Source organism: Neovison vison, chromosome 3, assembly GCF_020171115.1.
Source record: "Neovison vison isolate M4711 chromosome 3, ASM_NN_V1, whole genome shotgun sequence".
In the NCBI taxonomy this organism is placed as follows: domain Eukaryota; kingdom Metazoa; phylum Chordata; class Mammalia; order Carnivora; family Mustelidae; genus Neogale; species Neogale vison.
In genome coordinates, this window is record NC_058093.1 from 228,941,561 (window position 1) to 228,965,787 (window position 24,227).

The 24,227-nt window shown below is 48.7% G+C and overlaps 1 protein-coding gene across 4 annotated transcripts in view; it reads right to left on the reverse strand.

Moving 5' to 3' along the window:
- The window catches only part of RNFT2 (ring finger protein, transmembrane 2), a 68,278-nt gene that overhangs the window by 13,722 nt on the left and 30,329 nt on the right, over positions 1-24,227 (reverse strand). The gene's annotated exons all lie outside the window — the stretch shown is intronic.

Below are 24,227 nucleotides of genomic sequence, written 5' to 3' on the forward strand. Positions count from 1 at the left end.
TCAGATGGGGCTGGGTTTGAAGTTTGCATTGCTGCAAGTTCACGGGCCCCGACTTCCTCATCTACAGAACGGGAACCACAACTCCTGTCTTACAGACTGCTCTGCAGATTCACAGAAAGCATCTAGCACGTGCCTGGCACGGAGCAGTACTCAACCAATTCTATTTCCCTTCCTCCCTTTGCTCTTGGACAAGTCCCTCCAGCTTTCTGTGGCCTGAGCTATAAAATGAGATGAAAATAACCCCATCCTGTTATGTCTAATAAATTTAAACATACATCTATTTATGACCTAGCATTTCCACTTCTAGGTATGAACCCCAGAGAAAAAAAATGTATGTCTGCTTATAGGCAAATGATCATATAGCAATTCTATTCATAATACCTCCAAGCTGGAAACAGCCCAAATGTCCATCAGTGGAGGAATGGATAAACAAATTGTGGCGTATTTATACAACAGAATACCACTCAGGAATAAAAATGAAGAGATGACTGATGGTTGAATCTCACATGCATATGCCCAATGGAAGGAGACAGTTATAAGAGAATACATATTGCACAATTCTCATTTATATGAAATCCTGGAATAGATTAACACTAATCTGTTGTGAGAGAAATCAGATCAGTGGTTGCCTGGGGTGAGGAGGAGGACTTACTATTAGGGGCATCAAGGAATTTTGGGGAGTGATATTTTGTAATGTGACTGGTATGGTGGTTACACAAGTGTATACATTTGCCAAAACTCATTGAAATGGGGAAGCCTGGGTAGCCAGAGGCAGTTCAACATCTGCCTCTGGCTCAAGTCATGATCCCTGGTCCTGGGATCCATCGAGTCCCGCATTGGGCTCCTTGCTCAGCAGGGAGCCTGCTTCTCCCTTTGCCTACGGCTCCCCCTGCTTGTGTGCTCTCTCTCTCTCTAACAAATAAATAAAATCTTAAAAAAAAAACCAAACCAACAATCTCATTGAAACAAGATGGGGTCAGGAGGGAGACAAATCATTTTTTTTTAAAGATTTTTATTTAAAAAAAATTTTTTTAAAGATTTTATTTATTTATTTGACACAGAGAGAGAGAGAGATCACAAGTAGGCAGAGAGGCAGGCGGTGGGGGTGGAAGCAGGCTCCCTGCTGAGCAGAGAGCCCTATTCGGGGCTCGATCCCAAGACCCTGAGATCATGACCTGAGCTGAAGGCAGAGGCTTAACCCACTGAGCCACCCAGGGGCCCCTTTTAAATATTTTTAAATTTTTATTTATTTGACAGAGAGAGACATAGCGAGAGAGGGAACATAAGCAGGGGAAGTGGAGAGGGAGAAGCAGGCTTCCTGCTGATCCGGGGCTCAAACCCAGGACTCTGGGATCATGACCTGAGCTGAAGGCAGACGCTTAACAACTGAGCCACCCAGGCACCCCCCCCCCCATAAGAGACTCTCAAGCTCACAAAACAAAACTGAGGCTTGCTGGGGGGAGGAGTGTAGGGATAGGGTGGCTGAGTGATGGACACTGAGGAGGCTACGTGCTATGGCGAGTGCTGTGAAATATGTAAGCCTGATGATTCACAGACCTGTACCCCTGGGGCCTAGAGGTGATGTTAATTAAAAAAAAAAAAAAACTCATTGAAATATATGCTTCAAAACTGCACTTTTTTTTTGTATTTAAATTACAGCTTAATAAAGCTGATTCAAACAAACAAACATAGAAAGAAGCAACCATCCCTGCCTCAGGCACACAGAGCCTTAAAAATGTGAATAGCATTTGCTCCAGCGATTCTATCTTTAGGAATTCATCCTAACAAAATTATCCAGGATGTGCACTGGGATATGTATGAAGGTCACAGCAGCATTCTTTGTAACAGTACCAATAGACACAAGTAAATAAATGTACAACAAGAGGGTTTGTTATGGTGGAGAGCTATAATGGAAAGCCATACGGCCATTCAAACATTATCCTGAAAAACAGCAACTCAACTATGGAGAAACCCAGCACATATCATGTGATCCAAATGATCAAGATTTACACTCCCAGCAGTAAGTTCTGTCAACAGCCTGGACCCCCTGATATGATGCTCTGAGAAGAACCTAGTATCACCTCCGTGGTTATTCTGGTCAACAATTTACAAAACGTGAATTGAGTCATGAATAAGAGACACATACAAGAGGCGCCTGCGAAGCTCAATGGGTTAAAGCCTCTGCCTTCGGCTCGGGTCATGATCTCAGGGTCCTGGGATCGAGCCCTGCATTGGGCTCTCTGCTCAGCAGGGAGCCTGCCTCCTCCTCTCTCTCTCTGCCTGCCTCTCTGCCTACTTGTGGTCTCCGTCTATCAAACAAATAAATAAAATCTTAAAAAAAAAAAAGAGATACATCCAAAAGGAGGCTCATTCTGCAAAAGAAATGTCCAGCACTCTTCAAAAGTGTCAAGGTCACAAAAGACAAAGACAAGATCAAGGAACTGTCAGGTCAGAGGAATAACGAGATACGATATGCCAGATGAACGCAATGAGGGGTCTTGGATTCAATAATCCCTGGAGTATGAAAGAGACGTTAGTGGGGCAACTGGCAAAATCTGGTAAAGTCTGTCACTTTGTTAATAGAAACAGCAGTGATGTTCATCTCCCGGCTTTGCTAACTGCACTGTGGTCAGACTAGATGCTAACATTAGGGGGAGCTGGGGGAAGGGTATGTGACGACTCTGTACCATTTCTGCAATGCTTCTTTAAGTCTAAAAATTTCAAAAGGGAAAGGTGAAAAATCATCCTGGCGAAGGGTACCTATTGACGCAAGGAAATATTGATATAATAGTTCTGAGTGGAAATGTCCCCATAATCTTCGTGTTTTTCTGCCTTTTCCAATGTTTTCTTTTTTTTTGTACTGAGCATAGGATACGTTTACATTAGAGGGGGAAAAAGATTATAAAAACATGTTGCCTATCCATCAGATGGATGATGTCTGGGATGAGGATAAAAACTTTCTATCTACCCCACTATATTCCATCTTGATGGGCCTAGGAAGGGGGCCCCTTGAAGCTCAGGACCAAGAAAGGGCATCCAGTTGTCCCCTCATCCCAATGCCTGACCTTTGTGACTGGCTGTGCCCTTGCTGTGAGGGCCCTCTACCCCCTCCAGTCTCTGATCCCTGGACATACCCCGCAGAGGGGTATCCTGGTTTCCTCTGCAGCCTGAGGCAAGGTGGAGGCGACTGGGAAAGCAGAGATGCGGGGGATGGGCACCGTGCTGGTTTTACAAGCCAGTGGTGTGGTGGAAATGGAAGCAATGGTACAGCAGCTCAGCGGATGGCTAGGGTTGCTCAAACTCTGTCTGTGTCCTGATGGCAGGCTCCAGGCTCTGCTGAATACTGATGTTGTGAGCTTCGTTTCCCTGCATCACCTCAGCCTCATGCTTTCAACTGCCTTCATCTAGGCTCACTCAACAACTGCATGTTCCAGCTCATTCTGGGCCAAAAGCTCAGTCTCTCCCATTGTCCAACCTAACTTGCTTTTTGTCGCTCCTTCTTGAATTCAGTGACCCTCCAGAGAACGCTCCTTTCCCTTCTTCCTCTCCCCCTTCTCTCCCATCCACGCATCCATCAACGTATCCCTCCCTCTTTCCTTTCTTCTTCCCTCCCTCCTACTTTCTCTCCCAACCATTGAGGTCCCTACCCCCACCTTCCATTACTAGACAGCCATTATGTACCAGACACAGCGCTAGGCTCTGATGATACTAAGATGACCAAGACCTCATCCCTGTCCTCAGGGAGCTCACTACCTAATGAGTGAGACAGATGCTAGACAAATTATTATCTTTTTTTTAAAGATTTATTTATTTATTTATTTGACAGACAGATCACAAGCAGGCAGAGAGGCAGGCAGAGAGAGAGGAGGAAGCAGGCTCCCCACTGAGCAGAGAGCCCGATGCGGGACTCGATCCCAAGACCCTGGGATCATGACCTGAGCCGAAGGCAGAGGCTTTAACCCACTGAGCCACCCAGGTGCCCCAGATGCTAGACAAATTATTTTAACACAGTGTGGTACAACTCAGCTAGAGCTGAGCATGAGGGGGCCAGAGTTGGAGGATGGGGTGGGAGTGGAGAAGTGATTAGGTACGTCTTCCAAGACCTAAGAGAAAGTATCATCTCAGCTGACCTTGAAAAAGGCGTGCTACTCAAAGTGTGGTCCCTGGTCCACTGGCCTCAGCACAGTCGGTCGTGTTGCCAGCACCTGACAGGGAGGAGATGCTCCTCCCGTGGCCGGGGACCGTTCTGAGGCTAGGGAGTCCACTCTCCTTTTGTGTCAGCTTCTCAAGTTCGCTGATGGGGAAGGAGAGGTGGCAGAGAGAATGTCTCTTTAGAAGAGAGCACTGATGTCACAGACGATGAAATAAAAGGAGTGAGTGTCTTCGTGGCACCATGCAAAGGTAGCAATTAGCTGCTGGTGCGGGGGGCACTTGGAGAAGGAGATACAACCCCCAGGGAAAACTGGGCATATCCCAGTGAAACCCTCGCTCTCTAATTAAGCAGCTTTGTAATTCCAGGTTTCTTAAGCATGTTATTTCTGACGACCACCAAATGGAATGTGTGGTTTTTCGCTGGGGTGTCAGGGAGCAAGGAGAAGCGATCAGATTGTGAGCCGTCTGCTCCCCGCCACCCTCTTCCTCCCTCCCGCCCGCCCTGCCACCCAGGAACAACTGCCACAGGACTGGGGCGCACAGGGTTCTCCGCTGGGATCCTGATCCAGGGGGCGGGAGCGGCAGAGACCGGAAGGCGGAGGAGTCTGTGCTGACTTCCACACTACGAGGACTGGGGGGTGGGGGCGCAGGGACGCATAGAGTGAAATGGGAAACAAGGAAACAACAGAGGGCTGACTCTGGGAGGGGGTGGCAAATGTAGGAGAGAGGGCTGCTGAGAAGCAGGAGAAATGAATTGGGGAAGAGGACTTGAACTCTGGGGTGAGGAGGGAGGGGACACATCATCGGATGGTTGTTAGCAGGGTCATGTATCAAGGATGGGTAGACAGAGATGAAAGATATTTTTCTGCATTGCAATTCATAATATTATACAGCTTTATGAATATGTTTATGAATCTCCTTGGGGCACACTTTCTCATCTAGAGAAGGAAGACAGCACAGCACATAAGGGTATGGGATTTGGGACTCCAAGGTCAGATCTGTACCTACTAATTGATTTTAGACAATAATTTAATGGCTTTGAGCCTCAGTTTCTTAATCTGTAAATGGGGTTGAATATATATATACACTAACTCACACATACATATATCACACACACATACATACACGCAGTGGTGTGCTGGCAAACCAGGTCCCTGGAAAACAACCAACGAAGGCCCTGATTTGTGTGTTTGTCAATTTCCACGGCGTAAATACTCCCACAAGGCCCATTTCAAGCTGCCAAGGGTTTCACACCTGCTTGCACGTTTCTTGAAAACTTAACCATCGGCTCTCACAAGCCAGGGTAACCTGTCTCCAACACACGGAGGGGTATGTGGGGGGGAATATCTGAGGAGCAAATGAGCAAATGAACCTAAGACCCAGGTACCCAGGGAGGCCTCCGTATGTGACAGGAGCTAGTTAGGAATCTCACGAACATCTGAGAAGATGAGCATTATTAATGCCAGCTTCTTCTGGAGATGAGAAATGTCAGGTTCAAAAGAACTAAGGGACATCAGAATGAGACTGAAGGGTTATCTGGAACGTCCCAGCCTAGAAAGAAAGAGAGGCTCTGGGGCACCTGGGAGGTTCAGTCAGTGAGGCGTCTGCCTTTGGCTCAGGTCATGATCCTGGTGTCCTGGGATCGAGCCCTGTGTTGGGCTCCCTGCTTCTCCCTCTGCCCCCCGCCCTCCTCTGCTCATGCTTTCGTGCTCTCTCTCTCCTCTCTCTCTGAAATAAACAGATAAAATATTTCCAAGGAGAGGCTCTGAGACTATAGGGAGGAGAAAGAAGCAAGGAACCTAGTCGACAATGAGAATTCAGATCTGGGGGTCTAGGATACAGAGCCTGGGAAGTTCACTGCAGCCCCAGCCGCTGATGCATCACACCTGTGAGGGAGCAGGCCCTCGTCGAGGCTCCAGCCCCAGCAGACACCGCACGGAGACCAGCTGTCCCTGCTCTGGCTTTGACAGAACTCCTGACCCTCGGAATCCTAAGCAATAATAATGGTAGTTGCTTTTAGCCAAACAATACAAAACACAACCAAAAAACCCGAAAGCGTTCATCTATGGCTACTTAGTGGGTGCTGTGGCTTGAATCAATTCTCCCACAAAATTCCTATGTAGAAACCTAACCCCCTTGGGATGGTATGAGGAGATGGGGCCCTTGGGAGGTGATTAGGTTATGAGGCTGGAGGCCTCAGGAATGGAATCGGTGCCCTTATGAGAAAAGACAAAGAGCTTGTGCGCTCCTGTCCTTTCTCTCCACCACTGCCCCCTGCCCCACCATGTGGGGACATGCCAAGAAGACAGCCATCAGCAAGCCGGAGGAGGGTTCCCACCAGGAACCAAATCAGCCTTGATTCTGGGACTTCCAGCCTCCAGAGCCATAGGAAAGAAATGTCCTGGTATTTTCTTAGAGCAGGCTGAGCACACGGACACAGCTGCCAAGTAGGCGGCCTGTGATTTGGAGGCAGGTCTTCTCTTCTATGGACTGGGTTCGAATCCCAGCTCTGCCACTTTCTAGCTGTATACCTTTGGCAAGGTACTTCCTCTCCGTGTGCTCAGACCCCTGAGATCATCTTGATTATCCTCTTTCTGATAGCTAACATCTGATCCATCTACAAATCCTATTGGAAACCGCTCTTTGCTTCTGCTTGTCCTTCTGTCCTTGCCCTTCTATGGTTTTCTTCTTCACACGGTATCTAAAATGAGCTTTTTAAAATACAAGGCAGATCAAATCAACCCTGAGCTTGTACCTGTGAAAATCTGTCTCGCTCGGAATGACATTTGAAACCCTTGCCATGTCTTCCAGTTCCTGTAAGATCTGCCCCCTGCCCACACGTGTGATGGGGCCTGTTTCCTCAAAAAACAAAGCCAAAACCAAGCCAAGCGCAGTCCTACCTTAGGGCCTTTGCACTGACTCTTCCCTCGCCCCAGAGCCCCCTCCCTCCTGAGATCTGCCAAGTTGGCTCCCTCACTTCCCTTGCATCTTGGCACAAATGTCACCTCATCGAGAAGGATCACAGAACCATGTACATAAAGCAACACCCCCGTGCTCCCTCCCTACCCCGGCCACTCTCCACCCTCTGTAGTCTGCTTTCCTTTCTTTCTTTTTAAAACTATTTTTATTTATTTATTTGAGAGAGAGAGAGAGAGAGAGAATATGAACCAGAGGCAGGAGGGACAGAGGGAGCAGCAGACTCCCCACTGAGCTGGGAGCCTGGTGCAGGACTTGATCCTGGGACTCCGGGATCATAACCAGAGCCACAGGCAGTCGCTTCACTGCCTGACGCACCCAGCTGCCCCTGTATTCTGCTTTCGTTTTCTTTATTGCACTCGCTCTCTGACAGAGTCTATATTTTTTTGTTATGAGAATGTAAGCCTCTGAAATACAGGCTCTGTGTCTTTCTGGTACTACTGTTTCTGCTCAAAGAACGGTGAGCTTACAGCGGAAGAACGGTGTCTTCCACTATAAACTGGAGGTAATAAGAACATCCCTCCAAGGGCTGTGATGTTAATAATAACAAATATGTACATTGAGGGCTTTTTACTTGCCAGGCGCTGTTCTAAGCACTTTGTGTTAATTCATTTAGTCCTCATGAAAACCTAGGAGACAGGAGCTATCATTAACCCTATTTTATAGAACAGTAATCTAGGGCACAGAGAGGTTAGGTCACTTACTCAAGGACACACAGCTGGGAGGCGGCAGAGAAAAAATCTGAACCCAGACAGGTTGGCTCCAGAGGCCGGTTTATAAATCCTTCCTGGTCAGAAAATTAAGTCACATGCTGAAAGAGCTTAAAACAAGGTGTGACAGGTCACCATATAAAAATGTTGGCTATTATTATTATTATTATTGTGACTGCCTGTCAGCTAAAGGACGCTCATATTGGAGTAAAGTGCTAAAGAGAGACGTCTCAGCCACTCTGGCGGTGGGTTGCTTGCTGTTCCACATGCCAAGCTTCCCCGGTGAGTCTGGTGTGTGGCGGGCGGGCAATATTTGCCAGCACTTAAGGCCGGCTAAGGGCTGGTTAGCACTCCAGGACTGTGTCAAAAAGCCAGACACACTGTGATGAGGAGAAAGGCAGCTGTGCCTCCTCCCAGGATGTTCCCTGGAGAACATAAATCTGATTATTGAGGACCCCCGCTTATAGCCCTCCATGGCTCCCCAGTCCTGAGGACAAAGCCTGAACAGCTTACCCAGCCTTCTCCATGTGGCCCCATCTACACTGGAGCCATATGGCCACCTCGCATGGGCAAGAGGCTCCTGCTCACTTCTGCACAAGCTGGGCTTTTTTTCCTTCCCCTTCTTACCTTGCCGCTCCTTCCCTAAGCTTCCATGGATTCCCCATCCCCAATCTATTCTGCTTTGAGGGGGAGCTTGTGACTGATTGTGCCTACTGGCCAGGATTCCCATGAAGATCCAAGTAAATCAGTCTGAGTGTGGTCTGGGACCCTGGGTGGGGGGTGGGGGTGGGGGCTGGGTCCTGTGAAATTGAAACTTTTTTATAATAATACTAATACATTATTCGACACCTTTGCTCTCTACCAAGTGTACAACAGAGTTTTTCCTAAGGCTCATGACATGTGATTTGCAACAAATGAGAAAATGTGGGGATCAGATCTTGAGCCAGGTGTTTTAAAGAAATCTATTAAAAAAAAGAAAATGCCTCCATTCTCAGTAATTAAAAAATAAATTGTTTCATTAAGATATGTTATTAATGTTATTGTATAATTGGCTGATTATTATTTTTAATTAACGAGTATTATAGAGGGATCACAGTTTTTTGTTTTGTTTTGTTTTGTCTTTTAAAGATTTTATTTATTTATTTGACAGACAGATCACAAGTAGGCAGAGAGGCAGGCAGAGAGAGGAAGGGAAGCAGGTTCCCTGCTGAGCAGAGAGCCTGATGCGGGGCTCGATCCCAGGATCCTGGGATCATGACCTGAGTTGAAGGCAGAGGCTTTAACCCACTGAGCCATCCACGTGCCCCAAGGTCACAGTTTTTTAAAAAGTTTTATTTATTTAAGTAATTTCTACACCCGACATAGGGCTTGAACTCATGGCCCCAAGATCAAGCTCCTCTGCCTGAGTCAGCCAGGTGCCCCCAAAAGGTCACAGTTTTAATTTCTATGACAGTGAATGTGGGTAGCTGTAACTCAAGTAAACAGAAGCTCCTTGGACCCTCAATACTTCTGAAAAGTGTGAAGAGGACCCAACTCTGAAACACGTGAGAACCTTTGAGAAGCCCTTGGCACAGAGTAAGTGCTCAGTAACTCTTAGGTGTTCCTTGGACCGGGCTGTGAGCTCCATAAGTGCAGGGAATCGTATATTGTTTTACCATCTTTCCCCACATGCCTAATCAGTCCCCAGTTGCTGGCTGTCACCCTCTCCTTTCTCACCTGCTTCCATAGTCCTAGAGACCTCAGTTTTGTAACCAGACGCACAACTATCGTGAACAAAGACTTTATCTTCCAGCTTCCTTTGCATCTAGATGCCACTTGGGTCACTAAGATATGGGATAATGTCATGTGACAAGTTCAGAGACCCTTTCATCGTATTCTTCCCTTTTCCTCCATCCTGCTGTCTGGAGCTTGGATGTGATAGCTTGTGTTCCAGTTGCCATTTTGGACCATGAAGAGAAGTCCCACACCCTAGGACTGGTGAAACAGTGAGCTGAAAGGTGTCACATTACTAGGTTTGGGTTGCTTACCTTCGGGTTTTGCCTGAGAAAGAAAATACACTCTTTCTACACTTAAGCCACTATTGTTTTGGGTTCTTCGCTGTTATTTGCTTAATACTGAGCATTTGGCATCCATTAGTGATCAGCAAATGTTTGTTGAGTGAGCGAATCAACCAGTGAGTGAGTGAATAGGTGAGCTAAATGATCATGGTTCAAACAGCTAGGTTTTTCACACGGAGAGTCCTCATGCTGAAGTGCTGGGAATTGAGGGTCTGTGTATAAAGAGGGGGAAGAAGGGCGTTGTCTAGTGACTGCTCATTGGAGCACGTGCGGGAAAGACCCACAGTGCAGAAGGAAGGAAAGGACTGTGACATTGGATGCAGGTCCCAGCTCTGCCTCTTCCAACCTGGAGCCAGAGCAGGTACAGTGAGGGCATGGATGCTGGAGTCGGATGACCAGGATTTGAATTCGGACTGTCTCTGGCCGACTGACCTAAGGTAAGTCACTTCATCTCTCTCCACTTCAGTTTTCTCATTGGTAAAATGAGGTGAAAGTAAAACCTACCTCCTAGAGTGGTTGGGAGGATAAATGAGCTAGTGCAAGGGAAGCACTGAATGCAGTGCCTGGCACACGGGAGTACTCCGGCCCCTGCTAGCAGCCTGGCAAGGATAAAACATCTTCCAGACAAAATGAATTAAGCCTCATTAAACAGGATGGTGGTGGATGAGGAAGGCAGGACGGAAAAGAACTGATTTTCACAAGTTAACCATGTATAATATGAAAAGGCATTAAGATTGCCAAGTCTGAAGTCAGATAGCTGGGGTGCATCCTTTGTAGCTGTGTGGCTTTGGGCAAGTTGTTCTCCCTCTCTGGGCCTCGCGGTTGTTTTGTGTGATGGCGGTGGGTGACCCAGCTTGGACATTCTGGTCTTCTAAGCACTGTTACGAGAACTGCTGATATACGAGTCTGCATTGTAGCGTCACTTTCGGCTGTAAATGACAGAAAGTCTACTCGAAGTAGGTTCTAGAAAGATTGTGCTGTACCGGGTTACGAAACTGGTGAAGGCAGGGTGGCTCTGGTTCCATATAGCTGGGTCCAAGAGTGCAAACAATGTGGCCAAAGTCTCGATTTCTATAGTTCTTTCTATCTCTCCTCTTTCCCATCACTTGGTTCAGGCTGTCTCTGCTGCTCTGCGTGCAAGTTTCATTCACCCCTGCCAAGGCCAGGCCCTCTCTGGGTGGGAATCATGATGTTGATGATGATGATTAGAATTATTACTATTTCTTAGTAATACTATTTCTTCTTACTAACTGCTAGGCACCCCGCCGCACAGACCACTTTGAGGGAGGAGATGTTAATGCTCCCACTTTACACATGAGGAAACTGAGGCACAGAGAGCATAGATAACCAGCCCCAGGTGATGCATGTATAAAGTGCCGGATTCACCTATATCTGGTGGGAAAAATGACCACTGCCAGTCACAAGCCAACAGTCTTAAAGCTTCAACCCCACTTGAAGAGAGACCTGTTTCTCCCTGGACCCATTCACCAAATGAATGGCAAGCCTCCATCCATCTTTAGAACCAAGCTCAGAGGCCAATCGAGGCGATCGGCTTCTATGATTGGTCGGTCCTTATCACATGGCTGGGGTGGGCGGAGTGCTGTGACTGACAGCCTCATCAGAACCACAGTGAAAGGGCCAGGCGGCTCCCCCAGTAGAAAGGGGGTGTCAGGAAAAGGAGGCTGGAAAGCTTCCTCAAACTAAAGTTAGCAAAAGGCCACACAGAGTCTTCCCTGCAAAGCTCCTCCTTTCCCTTGAGGGGAAATAAACAGGACTTGGGTTCAGCCTCCCGGGCTTCAGGGGCCCTGAGGGAAGAGAAAAGGGTCCCTCAATCTCCCCTGTGGGTTTTCCCATATTTGCTTTGCTCGCTCTGAAATGCTCCTTAGTTTCTGATTGCCACTGGGACCTACTTCCTTGAGAAGGTCATACTTCTGCTCTGACATGGGCAGGGCAGGCAGGCAGAAGGGGCTGAAAAGACAGACTTGTTTCCTTGGGAAGGTGGCCTGCAGGCTGGATGGGGAACCCACAAAGCCTTCAGAACAAAACAGAGGAACAGCGACCTCTGTGCCATCAGCGGAGGGGCAGGCACTCCCAATCTAGGTCTTCAATCTGAGAAGGCTGAGGGTGGGGAGAGCTTGGAAACACTTTGGAACAGCATGGCGAGGAGTGGTGGGAGGAAGTGCTGAGGAGACTGGGGACTGAAGGAAGCCTAGAGGAAGGGAGGAGGTCCTGACGGAGGGGAAAGAAGAAGGTGATTTCTTTATTACCAAGCACTCACCATGGGCCAGGAATTGCACATCCACTGCTCCCCTGGTGGCTAGTTATGATCCATTCCCATTTCTCTGATGAGAAAGCTCAACAGAGGCATGGGGGGAAGGAATAGATTGTGGGAGCCTAAGTTAGTAGAAGAATTACAAGAGGGAAGAGTGAAGAAACCAGCAGAAAGAGGACCAGAGCTGACTCACAGTTGAGTGATAAAATTTCTCTTTGAAACACTTAGCATGCTGCCGCCAAGGGTCTCTACTCTGAGAACTCAAGGAGATGGACCCTGTTATCATGAGTCACAGTTAACAGGTGAGGAAACACGGGCTCAAAGATGCAAAGGAGACTGTCCAAGTGCAAGATGGGGTAGAGCCAGGGTTCAAATCCAGTCTGACTTCCCCTCTGGTGCTCTGAGCCACTGTGATACAGACCCGTGGGGTTAAAGTGAGATGTGGGGAGAGAGAAACAAAAGATACAAGATGTGTGTGTGATGGGAGGGGGTAAGGGGAAGGGAGAACTGAAGAGGGATGATGAACGTTACAATAATGGATGCCCTTGGCAGGGGTGCTGACCAGAAGGAGGAAGAAGGAAGCTTTTGGGTGCTGGAATTTTTTTTTTTAAGATTTTATTTATTTATTTGACAGACAGAGATCATAAGTAGGCAGAGAGGCAGGCAGAGAGACAGGAGGAGGCAGGCTCCCTGCTGAGCAGAGAGCCCAATGCGGGGCTCGATCCCAGAACCCTGAGATCATTAACCTGAGCCGAAGACAGAGGCTTTAACCCACTGAGCCACACAGGCGCCCCTGGAAATGTTTTATACCTGTGCTGTCCAATTCAGTAGCCACTTGTCACATGTGGCTACTGAGCATTTTAAATGTGGCTAAGTCTGAATTGACATGTATTGAAAGAATAAAATACACAGAGATTGTCCACATCTTACATAAAAGAGCTCATTAAAATTTCTGTACTGATTACCTGTTGCAATAATAATGCTTTGGACATACTAGAATAAATAAAATATATCATTAGAATGAATGTCACCTGCTCCTTCTTACTTGTTTAACGTGACTACTAGGAAATGTGAAGTTATCTATGTGGCTTGCATCACATTCTTATTGAAGAGCGCTGAGATCTTGAAACATATGGACATACATATACATATTTTACATATAGATATATAAATATGCAAAAATTCATCGAGCCTGTACACTTATAATTAGATCATTTTACAGTATGTAAAAAAAAAAAGAAAGAAGGAAAAAAGCAAAGAGACTGGGAGTGCCAGAATGGATTGAGGCAGAGTGCGGCAGGTGGGGGGCGCGGCCGTCGGGGGCGGGGCCAGAGGCCTCTCGTTACCCGGCAACGGGCGCTGCCGGTGACGTCACCGACCGGCGGCAACCATTAATCCCCCTCCGGGCGGCGCGGGCAGGCCGGGCCGCCTGCCTCCTCCTCCCCCGGGCCCGGATGAGATCACCGCGGCGGGCGGCCGGCTGTCCCCGCGCTCCCAACAAATCGACTCCTCGGCGAGCGCCGGCATCTCATGATCTCATGGCCCCGCGGGACGGCGCCGGCCGATGAGGTCACAGTCCCGCGCCCCCGGCCGCGCCGCTCTGCGCGCCGCCGGCTCCGGGCCGGCCCTCCGTGCGCCCCGCGCCAGTACCGATTCCCGAGCCGACCGCTCTTTGACCTCTGCGGACAAAGGAGGTCGCTGTTTGCGAAAGGCAAAGCTGCCTTTTCCATTCTTTCACGCGCCTTCGCCACCCCTGAGGTCACGTACCAGCAGGGAGTGATCGCATCAGCTCCCCTGGACTTGGGTCGCCAGCGATGCCAGGCGACTTCCCTGCATGATTTCACAGCCGCCCAGTGGAAGAAGTTCTCTTCTTTGCTCTGTCTTAATGAGGGAACTGAGGCTCAGAGGGATAAGGGACCTGCCCGAGTTTCCCCAGCTAGGAACGTGCAGATCAAGACTTGAGCTGAGATGGTGTGAATAGCCCTTTGACTCTCCCTTTCCCTGCATCTCTGTCCCACTTCCGGCTCTGGGCGGGGAATGGTGGTAATGGTCAAGCTTGCTGGGTGCCCATGACGTACTTGGACAGTTTATGTTAAAGGCCACTATTCCACACGACAAACCCACCTGAGAAGAATTATAAGGACTAGTTTTCAGATGGGAAGAGGAGGTTCACAGAGGTGAAAGGACCCGCCACAGGGCTGGGATGTGATTCAGTAGCACAGCCTTTGTATTACTCTTCACCACTTTCTCCAGAAAAAGGAAGACTTCTTGCTGCCAGTGGACAATATACCTTCTCTCCTCTCTCCCACCCCCAGAGACAGCCATCAAATGCAGAGGGGCCAACGAGACCCTTAGAAAGCTTGACAACTCACCTGCCAGCAGCTGGTTCTCCATCACTTTCTGCTCACTAACTGCTCCTCAACAGACCTCAGCAACATACATTGCCACAGCTGACAGAAAGGAAGGCAAATGACCAGAGCTCCTTTGTTGAAACACACATTGAGTCACAGCCTATTACCAAGGGCAGAGCTGTTGAGGGAGTAATTTCCAGCTCCATTTTGCAGATGACAAAACAAATTATTTAACCAAAGTCGGATGGCGAGGAAGTACAAGTTTCAGTGCAATACGATTTGCGCCGAGAAAGCCCTTACCATTTCCCTAAATGGGACTCCCATGAATTGTTTTATTTTCTGCCTGGTGCTTATCACAATTTGGTTTTATGTTTGCATGCTTATTTGTTTAATGGTGATCTCCCCAACCAAACAAAAGCAGGGACTCTGTCTCATTCATGGCATGCCTGTATCAAAACAGTGCCTGTCATACAGTAGACACTTAATATTACTGGATTGAACTCAAAGACTTGGTGGATCAAGCTGATAGGCAGTGCTGATTTTCAAGCCCAGGTTTGTTTGAGGATAAAGCCTGGGCTTGTTGTGTTCTTTCTAGGAAGTCCAAGGTTCTTGGTACAAGTACTTTACTCGTTGGGAAGGTTCTCTGGTGCTCACACAGAGCCTATTAATTCTAAGTTTATTAGTATTGACAAATTTGATGTTTGGGTCTCCCAACCAGCAGCATCCTTGCTTGGTAAGAGGAGAGAATAGAGGAACAATTCATAGGAAATTAAGTATGGAAGGCAGTAGGGTTATACATAACAGCTCAGCCAGAAAGGAGACAAAAAAGCCAACATAAGGACACTGAGGAAAGTGTAACTGCAAAACTCTGTTGTTTCTTATGAGCAAAGGGAGGGAGGGAGATGGGTGGAACCCAGGATATGTGCATAGGGAGCTTCTAAGGTATTATTTTCTAATTTTAAAACATGATTGTTATTATTTTTTGTACCTTGTGTTATTTTTTAAAAAGTCACAAGCACGGGGCTCCTGGGTGGCTCAGTGGGTTAAGCCTCTGCCTGCTCAGGTCATAATCCCAGGGTCCTCGGATGGAGCCCCACATCGGGCTCTCTGCTCAGCAGGGAGCCTGCTTCCTCCTCTCCTTCTGCCTGCCTCTCTGCCTACTTGTGATCTCTGTCAAATAAACAAAATCTTAAAAAAAAAAAAGTCACAAGCAGAAAATTTGCAAACTTTTTACACCACCTATAACAATCTCATGAGCCAGTGGGGCAAATTAGTGTGCTCCATTTGTAGATGGTGAAACTGAGGCTCAACTTCAGAGTTCATCATTTTGGCTAAGATGACAGAGCCACTAACTGGCACATGTGGGATTTTAATCCAAGTGTGTCTGATGTCAGCATGGATGCCCTGATCGACCATCACCACATCCTGCCTTCTGATAACTGACCAGAGCTAGTCAAAATAGCTCACGCCCCTGATTTCCTAAGGTCCTCTCTCTGCTCTTCTGGCTTCAGGGCCCAGGATGAGGAGGAAGCCAGAAAGCATGCCAAAGGCTAGGATGGGTTTTTGGTGCTGTGGCCCCAGGGGCCAGCTGATCGAGTCCTTGAGGCCTGCTGTTCAGGCCCCATAGGAGTCACCAGACTGGCAGGAGAATTCTGCCCTCAACAGCAGCAGGCATGTACCCAGTTTCATTGGCTGTGGTTCCCCTGATCTAAGAGCTTTGGCCCCATGAACAGGAAGGGCTCAGGCCACGTGTCCCAGCAACATGCACATCAGAAGCCGCCTTACAAACAGGGCCCTGCTCCCTGGGACCCAAGAGAGGCCCAATTATAAGGTGTTGATGATTAAGCCTGAAGTGGCCTGGGACCCTGTTAGCTGCAGAAAGGCAGTCTCTTCCCTCTGTCCTCATCCCAGGTGGGTGAATGTGCTTCTCTGTCCCCATGTCAGCTATGGTCTTAGGCACAAATGCTCTGGGCTTCAACTGCCCAAGCCTTGGGGTTAGGTGGAAGGGAGACGGTCAGAGATAGGCAGAATGTGCCTCCTTCCTAGTGGTCTAGAGCCCATGACTTGGAACTAGATGGACATGGGCTCCAGCTGCAGGCCTGTCCTTATACTGGGGGATGACTTTGCCCAAAGGTGACATCACCTCTCTGGGCCTCAGTTTCCTTATTTGCAAAGTGTGTGTGTTGGGAGGGGTGATAGGCTTAATAGTAGCCCCCTAAAGATGTCCACATGCTAATCCCTGGAACCTGTGATGGTATCTTGCAAGGCAAAAGGAATTTTGTGTCTGTGCAGATGTGATTAAGTTAAGGATTTTAAGATGGGGAGATCATTCTTAATTACTGGGGAGGGGGAAACAATGTAATCACAAAGGTCCTTGTTAGAGGAAGGCGGGAGTGTCAGAGAGAAGGGAGCAGAGGTCAGACAGATGTGCTATGAAGGTACAGTAAGGGGGTCAAAGCCAAGGAATGCAGGCAGCTTCTACAAGCTGGAAAAGGCAAGGAAATCGATTCTTCCCTAGAGCCTCCAAAAGGAACCGCCCTGTCGACCCTAGGACTTTAGTCCCAGGAGACTGCTTTTGGATTTGTAACCTCCAGAACTATAAGATAATAAATTTGTTGGAGTGACCACCTGGGTGGCTCGGTCAGTTAAGCATCTCCCTTTAACTCCAGTCATGATCTCAGGGTCCTGGGATCGAGTTCCCCCACCAGGCTCTGTGCTCAGCATGGATTCTGCTTCTCTCTCTCCCTCTGCACCCCCACCCTTCCCCCAACTGCTCTGGCCACACTCACTTGCTGTTCCTTGAGCTTGCCAAGCATGCTTCAACCCCAGGGCCTTTGCACATGCTATTCCCTTGTCTGGAATACTCTTCTCCAGATATATGCATGGCACATCCCCTTGCTTCTTTCAAGCCTTTGCATGAATGTCAACTTCTCCATGAGGACTTTCTCAGCCACCCTATTTAAAAGAGGAGCGCCTGCCACCACCATTTTATTTTTCTCCACCTCACATACTGCTTATTTATCTCAGCATCTTGTTTACATAAAGACTTTGAGAACAGATATTGTGTCTCCTTCACTGCTGAGTCTCTAGAACCTAGTACAACTCCTGGCACAGAGTAGGTAGTCAAAACAACAACAACAACAACAACATTTGAATGAATGAATGGATGAGTGGAAAGAGAGGACAGTGCTTGCCATGGAGTAAGTACACTGTGATTGGCTTCTGCAATATTGCAATGACTATATCATCATCATTTCCTCCCAGGGAATGATGGCGGGGGTGGAGTTAGCCTACCAAGGCCCCCTCTCCTCTGTCTACTTTGTATCTTCACTAAATAACAAACTGTGGCCACCACTTACTGAGCCGCAGTGATTGGAACTCTTCATTCACAGGCATGATCTTGTATTGTCTTCAGAACGTTATGATTACTATCCCTATTTTACAGATGACAAAACTGAGGCTTAGAGCCTTACCCAAGGCCCCATGGCTCATAAGTGGAGCTTATGGAGATGGACGCTACTTGACTGACTCCTAGTAGACCTACTCCACTGAGGGCAGGGCATGCAGCCTGCTTCAGAGAAAATGTGCCTTTGCCATACTCCCAATTAATTACCTAGTACAACCTCTATTTTGAGTGCCTACCATGAACCATGCACCAGGCTAGGGATAAAATGAAACATACGTGAGAGATCTCGCCAGGCTTGAAGGTTTTTTGGCGGGGGGGTATTGGGGAGACAAGCCAGCAATCAGAGCATCATACGATGCACGCAGAACAGAAATAACCCGGGGACTATAGAGGAGCATGGTTGAGTCCCCAAGCCCACCTGGGGCCAGGTGAGGTCCAGGCTTCCCACGGGAAGTGAGATGTAAACACAGGCCGGCAAGCAATTAGAGGTCAGCCAGCTGGGGCTGGGGTCAGGAGGATGGTGCTCCCAGCAGAGGGGACAGGCCCTGCAAGGGCCGGGAGGTGACAGAACAAGAGAGGGACTGAGGGAGGAGGGACCACAAGGGTGTCAAAACTGGCAAGTGACAGATGGGATGTCGGGCCGGAAAGAGATAAGGGCCAGGCAGGTGATCCAAAAGACTCCCTCACCTCTGAGCAGCTGGAAGACTTTGGACAAAGCGCTGAAGGCTGAGGATGATGGTTTCCTCTTCTGAAAATAGGAACAGCCCCAGACACGGAAGCCTGGCTGCAGGGAACCCCTGCCTTTCCCCATGCAGGGACAACGGTGTTCTCAGGAACGCCAAGCCCCAGGGGCCTGCAGCAAGCCAGTCAAGACCAAGTCCACGAGGGAACGGAGAGCACGCTCTCCTCCTCTCCTGCAGTGCCATGTTGCCCCTGCCCACCTCTGTTGCCGCCACTCGGGTATTTATGGAGGGCTGTGACGCGCCGGTGACCCTGAATGCGCACACAGCGGGAGAAAGTCTCTGGGCTTCAGGGGTCCTCTCTCTCTGTCCTGTCCTTGTGCTTTGGTGTATGTCTCTCCCCCTACCTCTCTGTCAGCCCCTTAAGGGCAGGAAAGGTCTTATCCTCACAGCCAAGATTTAGCAGGTGCTGAAAACTCTCTGCTGAGCCTTCCTAATACGTGACCTTGTGTGCTCCCCACTGGGCCCATCCTTGGGGCAGGTAATATTATCTACTAATCCTATATATGATGTGGCTCTGGAACCTTGAAGCTGTGACCTTGCTCACCAAAGAGCAAGATCAAAGTCAAACCTAGTGGCAAAGCCAAATTCAAGCCCAGACGGCCCCAAGATCCCTAAGACCCAGGGCTGGGTGCAAATAGGTAGCTGGGAAGTATAACCTGTCCTTCCTTCTTTGGGCCATTCTTCCCTGGCACTTCTGGGCCCAGAGGAGAAGAACCAGGTCTGTCAAGTTTTAGTGGCTTCTCAACCTCTGAGCAACAGGCCTGGTTTGTACCTCCAATCTCCAATCTTCGCAGAGTCCTGACCCAGGAGGGTCATGAGGAAGAACATACAAAAAGAAAATACATATACACACATGGAGCATCTACTACACGTCAGAAATTGCTGAAGGCACATTCCACCTGTGCTTTCTTTAAAATTTATTTTCTAGAGGTGCTTGGGTGGCTTAGTGGTTAAGCATCTGCCTTTGGCTCAGGTCGTGATCCCGGGGTCCTGAGATTGAGCCCCACATAGGGCTCCCTGCTCAGCGGGAAGCCTGGTCTCCCTCTCCCACTCCCCCATTTGTGCTCTGCCAAATAAATAAATAAATATTTATTTAATAAATATTAATAAATAGGGGCACCTGGGTGGCTCAGTGGTTTAAAGCCCCTGCCTTCGACTCAGGTCATGATCTCAGGGTCCTGGGATCGAGTGCCGCATCGGGCTCTCTGCTTAGCAGGGAGCCTGCTTCCTCCTCCTCTCTCTCTGCCTGCCTCTCTGTCTACTTGTGATCTGTCTGTCAAACAAATAAATAAATAAATATTTAAAAATAAATAAATATTAATAAATAAAATCTTTTTAAAAAATTAAATTTATTTTCCAGCTCACCTCAAATCTCCCCTAAACCCCTAAAAGGTGAGTGGCATTATCTCCTTTTTCATGGATGAGGAAACTGAGGCACAGAACAGGCAGGTGACTGGCGGGAGGCACTACCCACGGGAATGGCAGAATGGTTCAAATTCAGATCTACCCACCTCCAGAGCTCAAGCGCTTCCCAATGGACTCTGGGGCCTTTTCGGACAAACTGAGGGTTGAGAAATGTCAGCAAGTGGAGGGCTCCCTTGGGCCAAATCTCAGTTCCAAGCTGCTTCTTTCTCCCCAGGGAAGGGGAGTAAGGGCAGGACAGCCCCACCCACAGCCTGTTGCCCACAGCACAATGTCAGGCCCCCACCTGGAGCAAGGACATGAAGTGGACGCCTCGGAGGCCACCTCAGGGAGCCTGGTTGCCTCCCTAATCATTTAGCTGGAGAAGAGCAAAATAATCACCACTTAGTCCGTTAATTAATCCCTGCAGCAGCCTAAAATAGGGGTTGCATACCCATAACGTTGCTCGGAAAGGCAGGGCAGGGACCTGGGCCTGGCCCCGTGCACAAACACCAACCATTTGCACACCCCCATCTGTTCATCTGAGTCACGGCACACCTCCCATGTGTCACGGGGTCTAAGCAGGAGAACGGCAGACATCCTCCCTGTCTTCCTGGCGCTTAGAGTCCAGTGCGGAGGAGAGGTTCAACGGTTACCTGGAAAAATGGACACGCCAAACCTTGTCCTACTTCCCTGCCATGGCTCTGGCTGTTGCCTCTCCCTGGCATGTTCTTTTGGCTTGGTTTTGCCTGGTTAACTCTCACCGCTCTTAAAAACCCAGTGCTGAGGTCCCCCTCTCTAGTTTGCCAGAGGCTGGCTTGGGTGCTCCTTCTCTGTTTTCCAAGAGGGCCCTGTAGTCACTGCTTCCCCGGATGCAGTGGAGACCCATCAGACTGGGAGTTCTGAGCTTAAAAGTCTTGGGTCTGTGTTAGCCCCCACATCTAGCACTTGGTCGCTGTCCCATACGTATTTGTAGAATGACAAATAGGAGACGATCAGTCATATGACCTAGAACCAGGAACTTGTGGGCCTTGGTTTCCCAGTCTGTATGACAAGCAGCTCTTTCTGGTTTTTAGTCTGTGAACACCAGGGCAGGGGTGTAACACAATCTCTGAGGGACTGGAGGGGTCTCTGCAATGTCCAGACTGGACATTAATCATCATAATGGACCCCGACTAAAGTCACAAGCAGGCAAAAGCCTTGGGAATCCCTCTGGTGTCCTCCAAAGGGGCTGGTGTATCCATTCAAGTTCTCTGTACCTGCAAGAAGCTGAAGCACACTCTGGCCCATCTCAGCAAAAAGGGACTTTGGAGGGATTCTGGGCACCTCCCAGCCCACATGGAAGGACCCCTCCTCTTAACTGCCAACTTTCACATACACACTTAACACTGGGGCTCTAGTAAGGACATAGACTGCCCCAGGTGCTGTTTGAAGCCACCCAACTTCTGTATTACTTAGTTTCTGGAACAGGGCACCAGATGAGCCCTGCTTGGACCAGGTGCTCATGGAGGATTTTCAGCAATGGGCGGGGGGACAGGGGTACCAAACAGCCACCACACTGGTCCCCCATTCCTGTGTATCCACTTTTTCCCAGAGCAGGGTGGGCCTTGGGATGGGGCAGCCACACAGAGGGGGGCTGACTGCAGCTGGGGCAGAGCCGGGCCAGCTCTCTGCACAGTGACCATCTGAGCTGGTGAAAGGTATCATCTTTCAACCTGGAAAGTGATTTCCAGAGGCCCAGTGAAGGGTTGGGGGTGGTAGGGAGCAGAGTGGCAGGAGAGTTTAAACAACAGCTGTGTTCCTAATTTCCCCAGGAGGAGGCCTGGCCGCCCCTCCTCCGCGCTGAGTGTTTGCCATTAAAAACAAACAGTATCATTTGGTTCAATATAAAATGAATTAAAGGAAATTAAACTGCGGGGGCCATGTGGCAAGCCTTGTCCTCCATTGTCTGAAGCCGTTTTTCATCTTCCCCAGTGAGGAACAACAGCTTGGGGGGTGTGGAGCACAGCAGGACAAGATAAATAAATAAATGTCCCCCCCCACCACCACCACCACCCCTGCCTTCCGGCATGAGGGGTTTGGGAAATCTCAGGTGCCCGCCCTGTCCCTCCTGTGTTCCCTGGTGGCAGAATGTAGCCTTTGAGAGTCTCCCAGGGAATAGAGTGAAGGAAAAAAACAAAGCAAAACAAGAACAACAGAAAATGAGGTGCAGGCCCTTGAGACCAAGTGGGGCGGGGTGGCAGAGGGAGGAGGTTATGGACCAGAGGCCTGGAGATAGGGGGGTGTGGTTTCTGGATTACTGGCGAGTGATTCCCACCAGTCCTCAGCCTCATAGAATATTTGCTGTACCATCTACGTTGGGGGAACTGAGTCAGGAGGGTGGGGGGTAGTGAGGGATGAGCAAAGAGGACTGTGTGATGCTTAAGAGTTGGGGTTCTGGAATGAGACTGCCCAGTTCAGATCCCAGCCTGCCATGTACCAGCTGTGTGACCCTTAGCAAGTCACTTACCCTCTCTGTGCCTCAGGCTCCTCATCTGCAAATGGGGGATTAGATATCAACCTCAGAGCATTGTTGTGAAGATCAGTTTGTGGTTTTTTTTTTTTAAAGATTTTTATTTATTTATTTGACAGACAAAGATCACAAGGAGGCAGAGAGGCAGGCAGAGAAAGGGGAGGAAGCAGGCTCCCTGCTGAGCAGAGAGCCTGATGCGGGCCTCGATCCCAGGACCCTGGGATCATGACCTGAGCCGAAGGCAGAGGCTTTAACCCACTGAGCCACCCAGGCACCCGATCAGTTCATGTTTATGGAGCTCTTAAGACAGTACTGGGCAAATGAGTTCCTTAATATATTATGCATTATGGTATTTGTTATATTCTGGTTGTGGGTCCTTGGGGCATCTCCCTTGGCATCTGGAAGACCTCGCCTCAAGTCATAGCTCTGCCACAAACTTGCGGTGTGACCCTGGGTAAGTGAACATTCTTTGCTGAACCTCATCTTCGAATCAGGAGTTCTCATGCTGGGACACAGATCGCTGGTGCCTCCCCATGTCCATTCTCCTCCTCTTCCTTCAAAATAAGAAGCCTGATTTTCTGTTTTGGTCCCTTAGCACCCTGCTAAGAAGAAGATGCTCCCAGCTCCCCAGGCAGGGACTGGCACTGAGATGTCCGTGAAAGTGATATGAGCGATTTCTGGGAAGTCACCCATGAAGGGACAGGGACACTAATGTCTGCTGATGCGAAAAACCCAAGTAAAATAGTAGAGCACAGAATCCAGGAGCATTAACAGAGAAGACTATGTTGGGAACAGATGGAGCTCATTCCAGTAGTGCAATGCTTAGGAGGAAACCTGGTAACGCATTTCTTCCCTATCACAGCTCTAAAGTGGAAAATCAAGTTGGGAAAATTTCCCCAGGAGGAGGCCTGGCCAAGTGATTTTTGATCAAGTTCAACGACCAGCTTTTATTTTAAAAATTCCAGTAAATTGGACTAGATGGATACTTCCTTGATGGGATTAAACATTGGTTTGGCCCCCAAACTGGTATCTTGTTTAGTGGACTGTGATAGTCAGCTTCGTGCTTTGATTTAGGCCCTAGCATCTAATTATGCAATCAGACACTAAATCTAGGGTTGCTGCCGGAGGTACTGTGTCAATGTGATTAGCATCTACAATCAACTGACTTTAAGTAAAGGAAATTAGCCTCCATCATCTGGGTGGGCCCCAACCAATCAGCTGAGAGGCCACAGAGCTCTGCGGCTGCCAGAATGTTCCATTTTCTTTACAAGGAAGAACTGAAGTTAAAGCCGAGGGTTCATCTCACAGTCTGACATTGATTGGTTGTGACTGTCTGGGTTGCTGCATTGAGATAAACCTGGGTAAAGCAGGGCCATTACAGATTGTTGATGCCTGACACAGGCTGGTACATGGGAGCTTTCAGTCTGTTTGCTATCTCAGGCTATAGCAGTTCAGGGGTCAGCGGGTACCTGAGCTACAAACTTCAAGCAGAGCAAAGAAAAAACAAATCCTAGGGATGTGTGTGATCCTAAGAAGCCTTGCAAGCCACTTGTTGCTTTAGGGTAAAATTAAAAATTGGCCTGGCAATTTCAAATAGTCAAATCCTTAATAATGACATTTACCCAGATACACTTTAGTTGGTTTCCA